This window comes from Haplochromis burtoni, unplaced genomic scaffold (assembly GCF_018398535.1).
Source record: "Haplochromis burtoni strain Fernald_Lab_line unplaced genomic scaffold, NCSU_Asbu1 Contig_893, whole genome shotgun sequence".
In the NCBI taxonomy this organism is placed as follows: domain Eukaryota; kingdom Metazoa; phylum Chordata; class Actinopteri; order Cichliformes; family Cichlidae; genus Haplochromis; species Haplochromis burtoni.
The window spans coordinates 1-5,944 of NW_024583254.1; the positions used below are offsets into that span (position 1 = coordinate 1).

The 5,944-nt window shown below is 43.4% G+C and overlaps 1 pseudogene; it reads right to left on the bottom strand.

Moving 5' to 3' along the window:
- Window positions 1–599: 599 nt before the first annotated feature.
- LOC121812855 lies at window positions 600–2,370 on the bottom strand (annotated as a pseudogene).
- Between the last annotated feature and the right edge of the window lie 3,574 nt (window positions 2,371–5,944).

Here is a 5,944-nt window from a genome sequence, read left to right on the forward strand (position 1 = left end):
TTTTTCTCTGTATCTATGAAGCGCCTTGAGGCGACTTATGTTGTGATTTGGCGCTATATAAATAAAATTGAATTGAAATTGAATTGAATTGAATTGATAATGACAGACCGGTGAGTACACAGCTCAACTTAATCAAACTAACATCACACAGGAAAGGAACTGGCACAACAAGACAGGAAATGTGAACGAGTGAGAAATAAACTCAACATGAACAAACTGAAAATACAACCCAGGAACCCTGACAACCGCATTCAAGTATCTGTTTTCTAAAGCTGTCAACGGTGTGCACAGTGCCAGGTAGGTAATCACAGCTACTTTTCTGGCACTGGACTGTAAATCGTGGCTCAGTGGCATGCTGGCTAACGCGGTTTAACTTGGCTGTGTAAACAAATGGACAAACTATGATTCCCCTTTTAATGTATAGAACTGTGCATATTTGCATGTACACATATATTTTTACAAAGATATATGGATGTCTCACAATGTTTTCTATAACGTTTTCATCTTATCTATTTTAATTCTTTTTATTTGTTTATATTATCCCTCTGTTCAGCACTTTGGCTGTCACTTGATGTCCTTTAAATGTGCTATATAAATAAAGTTGACTTGACTACTTACAGAGCTTTGTTAGAGGCTTTGACCAATGGGAGCAGCCTAAAAAAATCCTCCTCTGAAGGAGAGTATTTCTTCAGGTCAAACACATCCAGATCTTCTTCTGATGACAGTAAGATGAAGACCAGAGCTGACCACTGAGCAGGAGAAAGTTCATCTGTGGAGAGACTTCCTGATCTCAGCGACTGTTGGATTTCCTCCACTAGAGAACAATCATTCAGTTCATTCAGACAGTGGAACAGATTGATGCTTTTCTCTGCAGACAGATTCTCACTGAGCTTCTTCTTGATGTACTGGACTGTTTCCTGATTGGTCTGTGAGCTACTTCCTGTCTGTGTCAGCAGACCTCGTAGGAGACGTCTGATTGGTCTGCAGTGAAAGACCCAGGAGGAAGCGGAGGAACAAGTCCAGGTGTCCATTTGGACTCTGTAAGGCCTTGTTCACAGCACTCTGGTAGAAGTGTTTCTCTGCAGATTCTCTTGTTTCAGACTTCTTGGAGGTTGTTTGTTGTTCTTCCAGCAGATTGAGTCCAGAGTTGATGAAGGTCAGATGGACATGAAGAGCAGCCAGAAACTCCTGAACACTCAGATGGATGAAGCAGAACACCTTGTCCTGGTACAGTCCTCTCTCCTCTTTAAAGATCTGTGTGAACACTCCTGAGTACACTGAGGCTGCTCTGATATCGATGCCACACTCTGTCAGGTCTGATTCATAGAAGATCAGGTTTCCTTTCTGCAGCTGATCAAAAGCCAGTTTTCCCAGAGACTCCATCATCTTCCTGCTCTCTGGACTCCAGTGTGGATCTGTCTCAGCTCCTCCATCATACTTGACCTTCTTCACTTTGGCCTGAACCACCAGGAAGTGGATGTACATCTCAGTCAGGGTCTTGGGCAGCTGTCCTCCCTCTCTGGTTTCCAGCACATCCTCCAGAACTGTAGCAGTGATCCAGCAGAAGACTGGGATGTGACACATGATGTGGAGGCTTCGAGCTTTCTTGATGTGGGAGATGATCCTGCTGGCCTGCTCTTAATCTCTGAATCTCTTCCTGAAGTACTCCTCCTTCTGTGGATCAGTGAACCCTCTGACCTCTGTCACCATGTCAACAGAGTAAGGAGGGATCTGATTGGCTGCTGCAGGTCGTGTGGTTATCCAGAGGTGAGCAGAGGGAAGCATTCTCCCCCTGATGAGATTTATCAGCAGCGCATCCACTGAGGTGGACTTTCTAGGGTCAGTTAGGATTGTAGTTTTGTGGAAGTCCAGAGGAAGTCGACACTCATCCAGACCATCAAAGATGAACACAACCTGGAAGTCTTCAAAGCTGCAGATTCCTGCTTCTTTGGTTTCAGTAAAGAAGTGATGAACAAGTCCCACCAAGCTGAACTTTTCCTCTTTCAGCACATTCAGCTCTCTGAAAGTGAATGGAAATATGAACTGGATGTCCTGGTTGGCTTTGTCTTCAGCCCAGTCCAGGCTGTATTTCTGTGTTAAGACTGTTTTCCCAATGCCAGCCACTCCCTTTGTCAGCACTGTTCTGATTGGTTCGTCTCTTCCAGGTGAGGCTTTAAAGATGTCTTCTTGTCTGATTGTTGTTTCTGGTCTGTCTGGTTTCCTGGATGCTGTTTCAATCTGTCTGACCTCATGTTCATCATTGACCTCTGCAGTCCCTCCCTCTGTGATGTAGAGCTCTGTGTAGATCTGATTCAGAAGGGTTGGGTTTCCTGCTTTAGCGATCCCCTCAAACACACACTGGAACTTCTTCTTCAGTTTTTAAGTTCATGCTGACTCCAATGCCAGTTCCTAATGGAAGTCCCTAAACAAAAAACAAACAAACCAAAAAAATCAGTGATAGAGTCAGTTGAAGGTATGACGTTTCAATTTCATGAAACGTTAGTACAATGTTTCCCAACATTTTTTAGCTATGGTACATATATCACTTTAGAAAAATCCCACAGCACACCACCAAACCAAAATATCACACATTAATAATTTTTTCCTGCACACCAGGTATAGCGGAATTGTTCCCAGTATATCTTTTTTTTAATCTTTCTTCTGACCACTACTCATGCTAGGGCCTTCATGTGGGTCAGAACTTTCTCAGGGACCGGTTAACTACTTTTCAGATATTTATCTATTGCAATTATACTCTGCGTTGTCTCAGCATGACCATGTAATTTCTTCTTCGACTTCTTTTTACTGTCAGTTGACAACACCTTTAATTAGAGTATAGCACACTTGATCACTTCTCACACCACACCTATGTGCTGTGGCACAGTGATTGGAAAACACTGCATTAGTAAATGCCCAATTTATCAGTGTGCTTATATCTTTAGAAGAGTAATTCCTAAAGTGTAGGCTGGGGCTCCATAGTGGGCCCCACGAAATGTTTTTGAACTACAACTGTTACTGTATTTTCACGACCATAAGGCGCACTTAAAAGTCTTAGATTTTCTTCAAAAAGTATGGCGCGCTCTATAGCGCAGTGCGCCCTGTGTGTTGTAATGAGGACATAGTAGAGAACACCATGAGAACGCTAAAGGGTGAAGTGTGTACGTTGACTTTATCGCACATACCTGTATAAAAGAACAGGTATGTGCGTTATGCAGGACATCGTTGTTTTAACAACCCTGAAAATGGCAAAGAGACACGCTTACGAAGCACAGTTTAAACTGAAGGCCATCAGCTACGCGGAGGAACATGGAAATCGAGCAGCGGCGAGAGAATTTAAGATTAACGAATCGATGGTTCGCAAATGGAGGAAGCTGGAAAACAAGCTCCGGCAGGTCAAGAAAACGCAGCTGAGTTTCCGCGGACATAAGGCGAGGTGGCCCGAGTTGGAGGAAAGACTCGAGCGGTGGATCATCGAGCAAAGAACGAGCGGGAGAAGCGTTTCGACGGTCACCATTCGGCTAAAAGCAGTTTCACTTTCACTTTTTATGAAACGGTGCCATTTTTCCATCCGGACCAGGACTACGGTAGCGCAGCAACTTCCAGCGGATTATAAGGAAAAGCTGGCCATCTTCCGCTCCTACTGCAGCAAACACATCGGCGACAAAAACATCCAGCCCAGCCACATCACAAACATGGACGAGGTCCCGCTCACTTTTGACATCCCGGTGAGTCACACTGTGGAGAAGAAGGGGACCAGCACGGTAGCGATACGCACAACGGGGTATGAAAAGTCTTCTTTTACTGTTGTGCTTGGCTGCCATGCTAATGGACAGAAACTGCCGCCTATGGTGATTTTTAAGCGAAAGACTTTGCCTAAAGAGAAGTTTCCAGCAGGAATCATCATTAAGGCAAATGAAAAGGGCTGGATGGATGAGGAAATGATGAAAGAGTGGCTGAGGGAGGTGTATGTAAGGAGACCAGGTGGTTTTTTCCACGCATCACCATCGCTCTTAATCTGTGACTCTATGCGTGCCCATCTCACAGCCGATGTGAAAAAACTAGTGAAACAAATGAACTGTGAGCTTGCTGTCATTCCGGGAGGCCTGACAAAGGAACTCCAACCGCTGGACATCGGTGTGAACCGCCCGTTCAAAGTAAGGCTGCGAGCGGCCTGGGAGCGATGGATGACCGATGGAGACCACAGTTTCACCAAGAGTGGAAGGCAGCGCCGGGCGAGTTACGCCACAATTTGCCAATGGATTGTAGATGCTTGGGCTAACATGTCTGCTGGCACTGTTGTTCGAGCTTTCGCAAAAGCCGGCATCATTTCCGAGGAGCCGCACGGCACGGAAAGTGACTCTGACAGTGAAGAAAGTGAACCTGGCATGTTTGATGGAGATTTAGCGCAGCTGTTCAATTCAGACACAGAGGATGAGGACTTCGATGGGTTTGATTGATGATAAAAATGTGAGTACCAAACTTTGTTTTGCTCCTGCTTTATTTTTAAATACGCACACTTGTATGCTTGTGTGTTGTTGATGATGACGATTACTGGTAATAAAAATGTGAGTACCGAACTCAGGTTTGCTCCCGCTTTATTTTTAAATACGCATACGGTACTTGTATGCGCCCTATGATCCAGTGCGCCTTATGTGTGTGTTAAATACAGTAATGGCACACATAACTGAGACTGCGCCTTTTAGTACAGTGCGTCTTATGGTCGTGAAAATACGGTAGTTCTAATTAAGTAATATCTTTCCATGTTTTCCACGCTGTATATATATAAAGTGAGTTCAAACAATATTACTCTTGTCTAAATATAGTGCTCTTGTATTTAACCTGTCCTAGCAAGAGGTGGGTCACACATTGGCTTAACACTTTGCAGAGTGCTGGGTTGCATTAGCAATTCATGGTCAATATCCTGTGTGGTTTATCATTTTTCTAAATGCAATTCCGAAGAAATACATCATTTTCTATTGTATTTTTATAATGGTGAAGATTTAAGATTGGGTAGTGCCGAGGGATTTTCTAGTTTTTAAGTTGGCTGCAGTTATCTTGACTTTGGAAATGCCTGCTTTTTTGGAAATATCCCCTTACTGCTCTTTAGATAGGCTGCCAGCTTCTCCTGCTTCATTCTCCTTAAGAAGTGCAGTGTGATCTTCACAAATGCCTCTTTGGTGCTCCTCCTCTGCTCTTCATCCTCAGCTTCCAAAATATCCGCACAACCCCCTTGACATTGCAAGTATTCTGAGTTATCTGAGATTAGAACCTTTTGTATCCTCTCCAGTTCGTTTCTCACAAAAGTGATGATGTTGTCCTGCAGGACCTTGAACAGAACACCATGTGAATGTCACAGTCACCCAATAATACTGAGTCAATGGCTGGTGAAAGATAAGACAGGAAAACAGGGAGATCAAGAATGACAAACACAAAAAAAAAACGGGAAATGGAAGATGCACACAGTAAAGAGATATCTATCTCTCACTCTCTATCTACAGATATCTGTCTCTTCAGAGATAGACAGATAGACAGATCACCTGATCCATCCTAAAGTATTAGCTTTATCAAAAAGGAATGTTTGGAGCCTAATGCTAGACACTAGACCTAATGCTGGACAATCAGAATACAGCAAACAGTTGATGGATAAAATGCAGCTGCTGAGGTCAAGATTGGTCAAATTAGTAAATGGTACATATAATAAGATATACTTTAAAATTGTTTGGGCATGCCCAGCTGCCAGAATGTATCATTTTCTTTAAATGGTGCAGAACTGGATTCCCAATTTGCCTCACTTTGCCTTGCCTTGGCTCATTTCCAGTACTACAGAAAAAATAAAAACCTAAGGTTTTACCACCAACCTTGTGTTTGATGGAAAAGTGGCTCTACTTCCCGAGCCACAACATTAAAAAAGAAAAAAAGTAGTTGTTGTACGTACCATAAATAT